We start from the raw sequence: 16,707 nt of genomic DNA, 5'->3' as shown, positions 1-16,707 counted from the left end.
AGGCTGATTACACTTAATAGCACCACTAATGCCATCTCTCCCCCTAAAGACATGGGGCCAGTCTGCCACTCTTACTGGAGTTGGTGGTGCTAATCCATGGTGTGAAGTTGGAAACCTAATATCCACAGTAGCACAACCAATAGATGAAGTGCTGCCTAGAGGAGAGGCTCTGGGTGATCGTGTGTTTGATATTTTCCAACAGTTTTGTCGGGATGAGAAATATAGGGAAGCTGGTTGGCTGGTTCTTACAATTGAAAATGTGATCAAGGATAATCTCAGAATTTCAGAAGCACATCTCAAGCGCTGAATAACAGACCTAAAAGCTTCTACACATGCTACAAAGGAGACTCTTCTCTTCCCTAGTAATAGAGCTGGCATTGCCCAAAACAAATCCAGAGTCTCATCATACGAGTAGCTGAATTTCAACATCAGCTGAATTAAAGGTCTGAACAGTGTCTGATATTAAAGTAGGGGCATTACTCAAAAAAATTGGTCTGAAACATGGGATGGGAACATATGGGCTGATGATCCAGAAAGGAGAATATTGAGCCCCTAGAGTCAATTGAGCCACCCCAGTTAATTAATTGATCCACCCCTCCCAGCTGAGGGGATTAATCCACTATCAATAAAACGACTCACTCCTGAGCAGATAACCAAAGTGTTCAAGCTGAAATGCAAGCAAGGCTGCATCTGTCGCATTTCCCGGGGGGAATGCCTTACAAGTTACTGCTTAGAGCCTCCAGAAAACACCCCCCACCACCCATTATTTCCTCCAGACCTGTAATTAGAATTAAGTCTCAGGAGGTTCCTAAAGGTGACGGGTAGATGACGACTCAGGAAAAAGTGTGCTATACTCATAAAGATCTGCTCGAGTTTTCTAATATGTATAAGCAGAATACTCCTGGGAATGGTTACTAATGGTGAGGGATACAGGTGCAATATAGGGACCTTAAGCACAGATTATTCCTTCAATGTCTCATCAAGAGAGGTTAAGAGAGGATCTAGCTGCTTATTTGGTTGGTTCACTGAAGCATGGGCTGCCAGGAGGCCTAGATTAGACCAACTAGAGGTACCTGGGGTACCTTATCTATTTTGGTACACTGTAGAGGAAGGCATCCAAAATTTTAGGGAAATTGGTATGTTGGAATGGATCTATCAGAATAATCCCATTGACGCAAAAAGAGAGTGCCTGAGGACATACCTGCCACTACAACCATAAGGAACAAGTTTGTGAAGTGGGCCCCAGCATCTCTGAAGACTACTGTGATTTCCATTTTATGTACACCAAGATTAACAGTGGGAACTGCCCTAAATTAACTCCAACATTTGCCTACAGTGGGGCTGACTGGGCCCCATGGTGGTAGAGGGCAGGTGTCAGGAATCAATACAGACAGGGTGATGTGGTTGTTATAGTAATCAAAGCAACCTGTCTTGTGTGGACTTCTGGCACTGGCTACTTAGCCATGGTGTCCCTAGAAGTGAAATACATGGGAAACCTACTAAATATTTATGTGCTCTATACAGGCAGACGAATGCTAGAACAGGGGGACAGCAGAATAAAAAGTCACAACCATTCAATCAATTCCCAGACCTGAGCCAATTTACAGACCCACAACCCCTTGAATGAGGGGAGGCCGGGTCCCTTTGAAGGAGGACCCTGCTACATCACCGAATGTTTATACTGTTAGTCTTTCTTCTAGCCTTCCCCAAAGGGACCTGCGGCCTTTCACAAAAGTGACTATTCCTTGAAGAAAAGAAAATAATCACAATTTTCAGGGATTTCTGACCACTGGCACTGTATTTACACTAACTTCAGGAGACCCAAAGTGTTTCAAACGCCCATCCAGTCAGAGTGGGGTCATGTGGAGGTCAAGTTATCAGTGGAGATTAAGTTCAGGTGTGCCTCATCATGGGTCCAATGGACCCTGGAACTCAGCTGGTCATTATTTCCCCAGTTCCAGACTACATCATTGGAATAGACATACTTAGTAACTGGCAGAGCCCCCATAGTGGATCCGGAAATGTGGAATAAGGGCTATGATGGCAGGGAAGGCCAAGTGGACATCATTAGAACTGCCATTGCCTAGGAAAATAGTAAACCAAAAGCAATACCACATTCCTGGAGGGATTGCAGAGATTAGTGCCATCATCAAAGATTTGAAGGATGTAGGGATGGTGATTCCTACCACATCCCCATTTCACTAAGCTATTTGGCCTGTAAAGAAGACATATGGATCCTGGAGTGACAGTGAATTATCACAAACTTAACTAGGTTGTGACACCAATTGCAGCTGCTGTTCCAGATGTGATTTCATTGCTTGAGCAAATTAATACTTCTCCTGATACTTGGTATTCCCGCTATTGATCTGGCCAATGCCTTTTTCTCAATTCCAGTCTCAAAGCAGCTTGTCTTCAGCTGGCAGGGGCAACAATACACTTTCACAACTCTTAGTGGTACACCAACTCTTCCTCCCTGTGCCATAATTTAGTGAAGGGACCTTGATCACCTGTCTCTTCCACAAAACATCAGAGTGGTCCATTATATTTATGAAATTATGCTGATTGAACCCACTGTGTCAAAGACTCCAGATTCTTTGGTACAACATCTGCATGCAAGAGGTGGGGAAATCAAACCAACAAAGATTCAGGAACCCTCCACCTCGGTAAATTTCTAGGAGTCCAGTGATGTGGGGCATAATGAGACATTCCTACTAAAGTGAAGAATAAGCTATTACATCTGCCCCACCCCACCCCGGCCCAAAAAAAAAAAAACTGAACAGGAGGCACAATGCCTAGTGGGCCTCTTCAGATTTGGGAGGAAACACATCCCTCATTTGGGTATTCTACTTTGACCTATTTATCAACTGACACAGAAGACCTCCAATTTGGAGTGGGGCCCAGAGCAGGAAATGACTCTGCAACAGGTTCAGGCTGTCGTGCATGCTGCTTTGCCACCAGTCCCAAGTGATCCAGCTGATCCCATGGTGCTAGAGGTGTTAGTTATTGATAGAGATGCAGTGCAGAGTCTTTGGCAGGCCCCTATTGGTGAATCACAGCACAGACCGTTGAGATTTGGGAGTAATGTCCTCTCATCCTCTGCAGAAAACTGTTTGCCTTTTGAAAAACAACTTTTGACTTGATACTGGGCCTTAGTGGAGATTGAACGCCTCACCATGGGCTACCAAGTCCACATGAGACCTGAGCTGCTCATCAGGAACTGGGTATTGTCTGACCCACAGAGTCATAAAGTTGGACGTGCACAGCAACACTCCATTGCTAAATGGAAGTGATGTATAAGAGATCGGGCCTAAGCAGGACCTGAAGGAACAAGTAAGCTCCATGAACAAGTGGCTCAAGTGCCCATAGTCTCCACTCCTGTCACACACTACCTTCCTTCTCCAAGTCTGTACCTATGGGCTTCTGGGGAGTTCCTTATTATAATTTAATTTATAAAGTCATGCCTGGTTTACTGATTGATGTCTCTGCACAATATGCAGGTGCCACTCATAAGTGGACAGCAGCAGCACTACAGCCCCTTTCTAGGATATCCCTAAAGGACAGTGGTGAAGGAAAATCCTCCCAATGAGCAGAACTTCGAGCAGTGCACCTGGCCATTCAGTTTGCCTAGGAGTAGATGCTATGCTAATTCATGGGCTACGGCTAATGGCTTGGCTGGATGGTCATGGAATTGGAAGGAACATGATTGGAAAATTGTGACAAGGAGGTATGGGGAAGAGATACATGAATAGACCTCTCTCAATGGGCCAAGAAAGTAAAGATAATCATGTCTCATGTGAACCAAAGGGTTACCTCTTTCCTCCACCACTTCTGTCATTGCCCAGTGGGCACATGAACAAAGTGGATGTGGTGGTAGGGATGGAAGGTGTGCATGGGAGCAGCAACATGGAATTCCATTCACCAAGGCTGACTTGGCCACTGCCACTGCTGAGTGCCCCATCTGTCGGCCGCAGAAGCTAACACTGAGTCCAAGATATGGAGCCATTCCTTGGGGAGATCATCTGGCTACCTGGTAGCATGTTGATTACATAGGACCACTTCCATCATGTGAGGGGGTAGCATTTTGTTCCTATTGGATAGACACCTAATCCGGATATGGATTTGACCTCCCTGCACACAATAATTCTGCCAAAACTACCATTCGTGGACTTACAGAATGCCTCATCCACTCCTTCAGCTCAAGGAATTCATTTCACAGCAAATGAAGTGTGGCAATGGGCCCATGCCCATGGAATCCCCTGGTCATACCATGTTCCTTATCATCCTGAAGCAGCTGGCTTGAAAGCATGATGGAATGGCCTCCTAAAGACATAATTACAGTGCCAGCTAGGTGACAACAATTTGTGGGACTTGGGAAATATTCTCCATGGAGTTGTATATGCTCTAAATGGCCAATATATGTCTCCAATAGCCAAGATTAATGGGTCCAGGAACCAAGGTGGAAGCTGGAGTGGCATCACTCAGTGTTACTCCTAGTGATCCACTTGCAGCAATTTTGCTTCCTGTCCCAGCAATCCTATGCACTTCAGGCCTGGAGATCATAGTCCTGAAGAAAGGAACTCTCCCACCCAGAAACAGAGCACTGATTCCACTGGACTGGCAGCTGAGACTGGCTCTTGGCTACTTTGGACTTCTCATGCATTTGGATAAACAAGTCAGGAAGGATGTCACTGTACTGAGTGGTGTGATTGATCCTGATTATCAAGGAGAAATTGGACTGGTGTTACATAATGGAGGTAAAGAGGAATATTTCTGGAACCCAGGACATCACACAGTCTTTCTCTTAACAGTACTACCATGCCCTGTGATTAAAGTAATGGTAAAGTACAACAACTCAGTCCTGACAGAATGTCTAATGACCCAGACCCCTCAGGAATGAAGGTCTGGGTCACGCCACCAGACAAACAACCACAGCCAGCTAAAGTGCTGGCTGAGGTCAAAGGTAATACAGAATGGGTAGTAGAAGAAGGTAGTTCAACCTATTAGTTATGACGATGTGATCAGTTGCAAGCGGGAGCTTTAGGATTGTAAGTTTATCTTCTGTATATATGCTTATTGAATATCTTTCCTTTGTTCATGTAAGATGTTGGGTATAAGTGTGATTTCATTTATGTTGGAAATTTTATATGGTTAAAGAATTGTGTAGAGGTGTCAGGTTGGCAATGGGTGGACTGTGATAGGTATATATATATATATATATATCCTGGTTTTGTTCCTCTAGAGAAACCTGTCTAACATATGTGTGATAGAATTATATATGCCTGCCTCCAAGAAAATCTATTCAAAACAATTTTTATTAAAATGTCTGATCGAAATATGAAAGCTAGTGATGAAAATATTGAATTCTACAGAGGTCTTCAGTTGGAAATTGATCAAGCATCCAATCAAGACAAATCAATAGCTATTTGTGATTGGAATGCAAAAGTTGGAAATAAGGAGGAGAGAAGAGTAGTGAGAAAATATGGACGTGGTGATAGAAATGACATTTGAGATCACATGATAGAATTTTGCAAAATCAATGGCTTGTTTATGGTGACAATCTTTTTGCAACAACATAAACAGTTCTACAAGTGGACTTATCCAGTTGGAATACACAGAAATCAAATTGAATGCATCTGCGGGAAGACATGATGGAAAACCTCAATATGGGCCGCTAAAACCAGCCTAGGGGCTCACTCTAGAACAGACTAATTGCTCATATATAATGTCAGGTTGATGCTGAAGAAAATTAAAACACATCCCTTAGAGTGTAAATATGACCTTGAGTCTATCCCACCTGAATTTCAAGAACATCTCATGAGCAAATTTAAAACATTAAACACTAATGACAAAAAAGCAAATGAGCATGGGGGTGGGTGGGCAATTAAAACATCATTCTGAAGAAAGAGAAAGGTCATTAGAAAGACAGGAAAGAAAATAAGATCAGGAAGAATGTCTAAAGAAACTCTGAAGTTTGCTCTTAATCTTAGAGTAGCTAAAGCAAATGGCAGAAATCAAGTAACAGAGCTGAATAGAAAATGACAAAGGAATTCCCAAGAAGGCAAAGTAAAATATTATGAAATGTGCAAACATCTGGAGTTAGTAAAACGAAAGAATGAGCTCAGCATATCTTAAAGTGAAAGAACTAACAAAAGCAATCACACCTCAAGTTGCAATCTGTAAAGATTCTATGGACAAAACATTGAAGCATGCAGGACTCGTCAAGAGAAGATGCAAAGAAGGCACAGTCACTCAAAGGAACGGGTCCATCTTCAGTTATTTCAGAAGAGGGCATATGAGTCATAGCCAATGGTGCTGAAGGAAGAAGATCAAACTAGACTGAAAGCATTAGCAAAAGACAAGCCTAGGAATTGATGGAAAACCAATGGAAATTTTCCCACAGGCTAGTTAAGCACTAGAAGCTCTTACGTCTCTATGCCAAAATTTTTGAAAGAGAGCTACTTGACTCAAAGAAATCCATATTTCAACCCATTCCAAAGAAAAGTGACCCAACAGGAAGCTCAAATTACAAAACAACATCATTGATATCAAATGCATTTAAAATGCTACTGAAGCTCCTCCACACACACTTGCTGCAGCACATTGATTCAGGATGGTTTTAGAAGAGGACATGGAGCAAGGGATGTCATTGCCTATTTCAGATGGATTGTGGCGCACAGCAGAGAATACTAGAAAGATGTTTATTTGTCATTTATTGATTATGCCAAGGCATTCAGCTGTATGGATCATAACAAACTATGGATAGCTTTGAGAAGAATGGAAATTCCCAAACACCTAAAGGTCTTCATGTGGAACTTGTATATGGAAGGAGTCAGGAAAGTGTCAGGAATGAGTCAAGAAATGTATGTGCCATGGTTGAATATAATCATCATAATTATTTAATCTCTATGCTGAGTAAATAATCAGAGAAGCTGGATTGTATGAAGATGAATGTGACATCTGATTTAAGGAAGGCTTGTTAACAACCTGTGATGTGCAAAGATTCAACTTTGCTTGCTTAAAGTGAGGAGAACTTGAAGCACTTGCTGCAGAACATCAAAGATTGAAAATTTAAGGATTAGAACTCAATGTAAAGACCAAATTCCTCACAAATGGACCAATATGGAGAGTTTGAGGTAAAGCTTATTTTCCTTAATGGGGTTTCCACATCAAATCCTTCTGGTGTGGGCTTTAAAGAATGTTGTGCACATTTAAAGGCTGATCTAAAATCCCAGGAGTCTATAACACCTGGCCTGTATAATAAAAAGTTGTATAGAAACTAGAGTACAAGTGTCCAGTCAGGAATATAGTCCCAGATGTGTTCCCCCTTCAGTTTCTATGTAAGTATTGTTAAGCATATTTTCCCAGTGGGAAGTTGCTTCACCTGCTTTACCAACCAAAAGAAATGTAATCAACTTCTCTGAGATATATTTGCCCTCTTCCCTCAAATTGACAGGAATTTCCAGTAAGATTATTATTGCTTTCGTAGGAGTGTCTGTTAATTTGGGGTCATTTAAAAAATCATTTTATTGGGGGCTCATAAAATTCTTATCACTACCCATACATACATCCATTGTGTCAAGCGCATATGTACATTTTTGCCATCATCAGCCTCAAAATATTTGCCATCCACTTGAGCCCTTAATAGTATTTGCTCATTTTCCCCCTCCCTCCCCACTGCCCCATACCTCATGAACCCTTCATAATTCATAAATTATTATTCATAATTCATAAATTTTATCATATGTTACACTGTCTGATGTCTCCCCTTGCCCTCTTCTCTGCTGTCCACCACTCAGGGAGGAGGCTATATGTAGATTCTTGTAATCAGTTCCCCTTTTCTACCCCATGTTCCCTCCACCCTCCATGCATCGTCACTCTCACCACTGGTCCTGGAGGAGTCATCTCTCCTGGATTCGCTGTGTTTCCAGTTCCTATCTGTACCAAGGTACATCCTCTGGTCTAGCCAGATTTGTAAGGTAGAATTGGGATCATGATAGTGGGGGGGGGGAGTATTTAAGAACTAGAAGAAAGTTATATGTTTCTTCATTGCTACCCTTCACCCTGACTTGCTCATCTCCTCCCCACAATCCTTCAGTAAGGGGTGTCCGGTTGGCTGTCGATGGGCTTTGAGTCTCCACTCTGCATTCACCCATTACTAATGGGCTTTGAGTCTCCACTCTGCATTCACACATTTACAATGATATGATTTTTTGTTCCTTGATGCTTGATACCTGGTCCCTTGGACAGTTCGTGGTCACACAGGCTGATGTGTTTCTTCCATGTGGGTTTTGTTGCTTCTGAACTAGATGGCCACTTGTTTGTCTTAGAGCCTCCAAGACCAATTTGGGGTCATCTTAACACAATGTTGTAATGCACTAACAATGTTTTTTCTCCCTCTCCCCACATCTCGAAAACCCGACCCCAGCTGAGTTGAGCTAAAATTACTTTTGTGGAAGTTGTGTGTAAGGTGTACCTAAAAAGAGGATGATATATGGTTCATAGGCATGACACAGCTTCTCTACCTCATTGCTTTGGAGACCAGATTAAAAGAGTACATGACCTGAAAGTCCGCCTTCGTCTTGGTGTTTATCTGTACAGTAGTGGACTCATACAATATTTTTGTATTTTGTAATTGAATAACTATACTTACCATATGGCTTCTGGGTTCATTTATGTCACAAGGGAATTTATGATTTCATTATTATTTTTATGGATGCATAGTACTACGGTTTATTGATGTACCAAAGTGTCTTTATATAGTCTTCTGCTGATGGAAATTTGGGCTGTTTCCAGGTGTTTCCTTCTGTTGTGCATAGAGTATTTATGTGTTTCTTTCTGTTGTGCATAGAGTCTCGTGGGTCAGAGCAGACTGGATGGTACCTAAGAGTAGTAGATTCCAAGTGAATATAGTAAGTAAGCTGTATGAGGATTTGGAATTTAAGAAAAAGGCCTGGGTTAAAACTATTCAATTTGGATTTTTCAGTATATATATACTGGAAAACAATTTTATGAGATCATATGTAAATACCAAGGAGGAAAAACATTTAAACATAGCAAATTTATAAGAGAAATAATAAGGAATAATAAAAAATCATCCTTTAAGAGAAGGCTGATTAAAATCACAGCACTCATAGTGAAATCAGATACAATCATTTAGAAATAGTTATATGCGCTTGTACTAGTGATAATGCTTATATTATAATGTTAAGTTAAAAGCAGTATGAGTTCAATTATGTATTTTTGCAATCTACAAAAGTTAATTAAATATCAAACTGATAATAGAGGTTATTATGTAGAGACATGAGTGATTTAAAAATACACTTTATTTTTGAGTTTTCATGATTTATTACTTTAAACTTTTGTTAGTTTTTAGCAGAGAGGGTGAATATTTATGTTAAAATGTTATTATGATTATTTTTAAAGGAAAAAAGAAAGCTTCTATTTACCAATATCAATAGTTAGACTTCAGCTACTAATCACTGTTTTGGCAATTGCTAGGAGAAAGGAGTGAGACAAATTAACAACCTCATGAGAAAAATGTAATAAGTAGAAAACTTTACTGATGGATGGCATTGATTGCATTTTATTGGTATGAGGTTCCAGAGGCCAATTGTCTGAGTAGTAATCAGCTCCATCTTTACTTCATTGTTAATAAATATTGGACTCTCCACTCTGGATACAGCCACAGTGGCCTTATTGCATCATCAGTCTTTCAAGCAAACATAGTGACCTCTGACCTTTTTTATTGATGCCTTCTTGTATTTTTCAGCTAGACTCACACTGAAGTCATCCTCATGTTTTTCTTTCTTTTTAAATGCATTCAATTTAAATCAATAATGCAAATGTTACCATTTTGAAAGAATCTCAGGAGAAGATTTATTGATTAAAGGAATTGTAGGGAACTGCTGCTGCTCTGACATTTGGCAGGGAATTTAAACACCAGGTGTAACAGGGAAAGAGTGAAATCTTCTGAATATGCTGAAACAAAATACGTGATCAAATTCGAGGGAAAAAATTAACTCATCTTCTCTGAAGCAATGGCTTTGTTTGAACTTAAAGTGAAGAGGTGGTAATAATTTCTGATTCACGTGTTTCACAAATAAAATTAGTTTTATGGGCTGCCTGTCTTGCTGCCCTTGAATTATGACAGGTGAAGAATATGGGAAGTACCATGGATGCTTGGAGGGAATACTGATGAGACATCACCCCATAGCGTTGTTATCAGATCGGCCAGTCCCTGGAAAAGAACAACATGCACGGTGTCCTAGAAGGTCATTGTAGAAGATGAAGACTCCTGATGAGGTGGATTGGCACCATGGCTCTAACAATGGGCTCAGACATAACAATTGTGCGTATGACACAGGATTGAAAATAGTTTTGTTCTACTGTACATAGGGTTGCTATGAATCAGAGCTGACTCAATAGCACGTAACAACTGCCCCTCAACTCTGCCACTGCGCCTGCTCTACCATTCCTGGAACATTTTCTCATCAGGGCTTTTATAGTTGCTGCCTTTCTACATGGGAAGATGTTCCCTACATACAGGTTTCCCCCAGATATCTGAAGATCTTGCTTATTCACAAGAAACTAGTGGCATAATGGGTCATGTGTTTGACTGTTAACCATGAGGTCAGCAGTTCAAAGCCACCGTAAAATCCATGTGAGAATGATGGGCCTTTCTACTACTAGATAGAGTTACAGTCTTAGGAACTCACAGGGTAAATCCAGTTCTACCATGTCCCATAGGCTTGTGATGAGCTGGAATCCATGTGATGACAATGCATTTGAGTTTTACTTATGCATCTCACGTGCTTTTACTCTATCATCCTCCAAGTGCGTGTTCTCTGATTTAGTTCCTCTACTGATTTTTCTATCAACCTGAAAGGATGAATATATAGATAAAGATATAGATGGGTTGGTATGTAGAGATCTAGATACATCAATAGGCGATACATTGATAGCTAGATAGATAATTATATAATACAACCACCATCAAGATTCTTTGTGTCCCTGGTTCCTTTTCATTTTCTTTAACCCAAATCAAAACCCAAACCTGTTGATAATATGCCAATTTTGATTCGATAGCAGCTACATAGATCAGAGTGGTATTAGCATATGAAGATTCAATGGCTGTAAACTTTAAGGAAGTAGATTGGAACAACTTCTTTTCCAAGATCAGATGATTGGCTTGAAACACGGTCATCTCTTTCTGTAGCAGCAGCTGAGCGTCACCACTGTGGTCCCAGAGCTCCTTGTTCTTTAGTATATATATGAAACCTGCTCTCTCTCTCTCTCTCTCTCTCTCTCTCTCTCTCTCTCTATATATATATATATATATATATATATATATATATATCCTGCTCTCTCTATATAACCATATATATATATTTATATATATATCCTGCTATAAATATAAAACCTGCTATATATATCCTGCTAAAATATATATTTTAAGCAGGTTTATTTTTTAAACTGATTTTTGTTAGTCAGCTCCAACTTGTGGTGATGTTATTTTTGAGGGGCTTTAAAAAATCTGAAGGACAAATTGAATTAAAAGATGCTATTTTTCCATGAATGTTTTGATGTCCCTTTATATAATAAAGCATGCCATTATTATCTTGTGTCATATTCATATGTGTGTCTGCCTTGTAGCAATCATGTAAATTGTCAAACTATGACATTGAGGTTATCCTTGTTTTCATTAGCCCTCTATTTTACCAAATGTGATGCTCTTCCCTACTGTCTAGTCTTCATGATAACATCTCCAAAGTAAGTGAATTAAAATTTCACTAACCTCCTTTTTAAGCAACATTCCGGGTACATTTCTTCTAAATCCAATATTCTTGTCTTGTTGTTAGGCATGTTGGCCAATATTTTCACCAATACCCCAATTCAAATGCAGTAATTTTTCTTTTTCTTTCCTTTTTCATTATTCAACTTTTATAGGCATGTGAGATGATTAAAAAGCGAGTGTTGATCCTAGTAGGATGGAATATTTACAATTCCTTACACGTAATATTATGTAGATTTAACACAAATTCAATTAACTTTTAAATGTAAACTGAAAAGTTTATGAAGTAAAAGAATAGAATTATATGAAGTAAAATATCTTCTTCACTTATCCAAACACAGAAATATAAACACAATAATATCAGCAAAAATATCCACAACAAATATTTTCTCTTTTAATCATATAAGAGATTTCCTTAAACTTTGTAAACCTACGTTTCCTCATTTGTAAAACTTTGATAGGGTTAAAAGCAGTTATGGGATATATAATAAGCACTCTAGTAAATAATGTCAGACCCCCTTTCTCATTAAATTTTCTAGAGTCTAGAACATGATTAAAAAGATCCTGAGAGATGATATAAAAGCTCATGGCCTGGATCAGACACACTTTAGGCATCAAAGTGTCATCCTTGCTTTCAAAAATGCTTGAAACTTTTAACAATAGCCTTGCCCATTGCAATTCATCATTTGGCACATTTCCTGATGTCTACAATCTGTGTAGAATCTAGACAGTAGTCAAAAAAAGTTTAGGCCTCAACGCTAAACAGATGGAATCTAGAATAGCTTTAATTTATTTGTGATTATTATATAAAATGGGATTTTAATTTTTTCCTACTGGTATTCCATTGAAAGGTATCTGAAGCCATATGTCTCAGACAGCCTCATCTTTCTTCTGGGGGGCAGTTGCTGAGTTTGGAACACTGACATTTGGTTAAGCAGCATAACCATTAGCTAAACCATGCCACCAAAGGTGGGGATAAAAAATTTACCTCATTGGTTGGTGTAGCAGGGTCTGGGAGCTGCGGGAGAGGGCAGAAAGCAGATGTTATTAAGGCAGCTCACCTCTGTGTGAGGACACCTAGTCAAACTTGGAAATAAGAACACGCAAATAACAGAAGCCTGGGACAGTTGCCCATTCATTGACTGGCACACCAATGGAAGGTGTATGGTCATGCCAAATGAAGTAGCATGTTGTCGATGGAGAGGAAGCCATTATCTAGAATTCCACAGACCAGCAGAAGAAAGACCATGAAAAAAAGGAGTTCAAAGTACATGAAGTATATGCAGTTGGTGCACTTGTGAGCTCAGGAAAGAGTAAAGCCAAGAGATGCAGGGCAGAGAAACACCATTTATAGGTGGGGCCCCTATAAGCAATATGACCTGGAAATGAAGACGCCACGTACCTTCTACAGTGAGCTGGAAAGATGTTCTGATGCGATGCAGCACAATAAGAGGATTTGAAGATGAGAAGACAACCTGGATGGGTGTGGTACTCACTGCCATAGAGTCTATGCTGACTCATAGCGACCCCTTGTGGTTTTCGCGATGTTACTGCTGACTTTAGTAGAGTTTCGTCTTTCTCCAGCGACGCTGCTGATAGTTTCAAACTGTCAACCATGGGAATCACAGCCCAACGCTGCTAGCGTGCACCAAACATGAACTCTTACAACCATTCAATATTCTCTATGAGAAGAATGGAAAATTCGTTGACCAATTTAAATTTACAGGTCTGCTCAAGTCCATTGACTCATTCGCATAAAAAGTCATCCCTCCTGAGCCTGAGTTCTGAGATGGAGGTAGCGAAAGCACAGCTGAAATCCCTCCTCCAGAGTTCTGCAAGCCCAAAATCTCAACAACAGAAAGGAAGGAAGGAAGGAAGGAAGGAAGGAAGGAAGGAAGGAAGGAAGGAAGGAAGGAAGGAAGGAAGGAAGGAAGGAAGGAAGGAAGGAAGAGAGAAAGATCAGGAAGCCTCCAAGATGGGAGACAATGCCACCAGAGGGCAACTTGGAAGAGTTGGAAGCTGGAGTTGCAGTGGGTTCCATCCCCCCAGGCTTGCTACTCCTGCCCAAATCCCCTTCCTGGGACACTCCAAGCTCTGTGAAGTGCAGTTCTTCTCCACCTGTGGCCACAAGCAGAGAGGGCTCTCTCTACCCCAACCCCTGCCCCCAAGCATCCCTTTCTAACAACCAGTCCCAACTGACTCTGGTCTTGGGAGGCCAGGCTTTCCAGCTACTGAAAACTACTTTAAACAGAAATGAAAGAAGAAGAAAGAAATTCATTCATAAAAACAGAAGTTAAAAAAAAAGTTTTTTAATTGCAAACACAGGAAATTGACAAGATTTGACTACTGTTTCACTTTTAGAAATGAGGAATTCATAGAATTCAACTGGTGCCTACCTGATAGAGTGTGAAGATTACATATCATGTGTTTAACATGTTACGGTCCCTTTTTGCTCAAATGTTTTAATACTCTTTAAAATGTGAAAAGTCATTGCTGAGTAAGCATATTTTCAAATTTTGGTGTTTTTTTCTAAATCTATATTGTCTTAGCACATTCTTTTCTGAATTTAAATTGAATTTTTTTCAGCTCCCTGTCAATGTACTGCTGCAACCATTGTTGGATGAACTTAAGCAATATTTTACTTGCATGTGATATCAGTAATATTGCTCTATAATGTGAAAATTCTGTTGGATCACTTTACTTTTTGATGCCAATGAATATGGATCACTTCCAGTTAGTTGGTCAAGTAGCAAGCTTCCAAATTTTCTGGCATAGATGAGTGTTTCCAGTGCTTCACCAGCTTGTTGAAACTTTTTAATTGATATTCCAATTCCTGAAGCTTTGTTTTTGTCTAATTCTTTCAGTACAGCTTGAAAGTCTTCCTTCCCCATCACTAGTTCTTGCTCATTTGCTACCTCCTGAAATGGTTGAAAAGCAACTAATTCCTTTTTGGTACAGTGACCCTGTATTCTTTCCATGTTCTTTTGACACTTCCTACATCATTCAATACTTTGCCCATAGAATATCACAACTCAAGAATGGAAATTTTTCTTGGGTAAGTTCTTTCCATTTGAGATATGCTGAACATGTTCTTCCTTGGTTTTTAATTCTAAGCTTTTATATATTTCTTTATATAATTTTACTTTGTATCCTGAGCTGACTTTTGAAATTTTCTATACATCCTTTTGACATCATAATTTCTTCCATTTCCTTTAGCTACTCTATGATTAAATCAAATTTCAGAGTCTCTTCTAACATACACATTGACCTTTCCTTTCTAATTTTTTTGTAATGACTTTTGCTTTCCTCCAGAATGATGGTGTTGATGTCCTCCCACAATTCATCAGATTTACTGTCATTAGTGCTTAGTGTGTCGAACCAGCTCATAAAATGTTCTCAAAATTTAGGTGGCATAAACTCAAAGTTGCATTTTGACTCTTGCGGACTTTCTTCAGCTTCAGTATGAACTTACGGATGAGCAATTAATGGTCTGTTCTGCAGTCAGTCCCTGGTCTGGTTTAATCTGCTGATACAGAGCAACTCTATGGTGGCTTACCACAGGCATGATCAATTTGATTTCTGTTTATATACTCCAAATAAGTCCACCTGTAGAGCTGTGTTTGTGTTGCTGTAAAAAGCTAAATGCAATGAAGCAGTTGTTGGTCTTGCAAAATTCCATCCAGCAATCCCCAGCTTTGGTTCTATTACCAAGATCATATATTCCAACTGCTGTTCATTTCACTTTGTTCCAGTTCAGCGTTTCAATTGCCAACAATTAATATGCATCTTAATCGCATGTGTGAGGAATAGCAGAGTGAAGACATTGGTCGGATTCTTCAATTCATTCAGTACTAGCTTGAGTGTCTCATATATAAATATAAATCATATTTGTACTGATTAGATTTACTTCAAGGAGGGTGAATATAATCCTAGCAGAAACAGCATTGTATTTCAAGGCAGATTTTGAAATGTCCTTTTTGACAATGAATGCAACACCTGACCTCTTGATTGTGTCACTCTTGGCCTAGTAAACCCTAGGATTTTCTGATTCAAAATGGCCAATTCGGGTCCATTTCAGATCACTAATGCCTAGGGTATCAATCTTTATGTGTTCCATGTAATTTTTGATGATGTCCAATTTGCCTAAATCCATAAACATTTCAGTTATTTCTTCTCTCCTCGAGTTTTGCCAAATCAGCAAATGAAGATCCAGAAGCCTTCGCTCCCCCGGACGTTGTTCCTTTCAGCGCACTATGGCTGGATGCACTCTGAGAAAGGAGCGACTCAGGAGTCACATGGCAAGTGTCTGCCTACCTGAGGGGCCCTTCCTCTGACACCATTTCTTACAAGATTCTGGTTCCATATACTAGGCCTTCAGGATCTGACAATGTTTCAGGTTATGCATATGTTTTTCAGCAGCAACTTCTTCTGAAGTGGGCAGCTGATTCCTTTTTCATAGTCTGTTTTTTAATCTGGAAGCTTCCTTTATATCTGTTCATTATGAGTGACCTGCTGGTATTTGAACCACCAGAGACAATGTTTCCAGAATAACAGCAGCACACAAGCCACCAGACTCTGACACAGTGACAGACAGTTGGTAGAAAACATAAGCTGTATAGCACCTAAATCCACCTGGAGAATTACATCTACAAATCCCTCATTCCCCACTCCAACAGACCTTAGTGTTTATTACACTCCTCAACCAAGCCATGGTATTGTGATTGTTTCCATTTCATTGGAAACTCTTACAAATACAACAATCCAAGGTCCAGTTAGTGCAAGCATGATTGTACAATTGCAGCCACCGTAAATTTCAAGACATTTTCTTTCTTCTTGAACTCTTTGATATCAGCTCCACTTTATCTTTGCCCTACCCCACCCTGCCCTCCAGGAACCCTTATTATTATATTAAATAT

General features: G+C 39.9%; 1 pseudogene; it reads left to right on the top strand.

Moving 5' to 3' along the window:
* The first annotated feature begins 4,866 nt into the window (after window positions 1–4,866).
* On the top strand, window positions 4,867–16,063 carry LOC142455401 (proliferation-associated protein 2G4-like; annotated as a pseudogene).
* The last annotated feature ends 644 nt before the right edge of the window (window positions 16,064–16,707 follow it).

This window comes from Tenrec ecaudatus, chromosome 8, assembly GCF_050624435.1.
Source record: "Tenrec ecaudatus isolate mTenEca1 chromosome 8, mTenEca1.hap1, whole genome shotgun sequence".
Lineage (NCBI taxonomy): Eukaryota > Metazoa > Chordata > Mammalia > Afrosoricida > Tenrecidae > Tenrec > Tenrec ecaudatus.
This window is presented reverse-complemented; position numbering and strand designations above follow the sequence as displayed.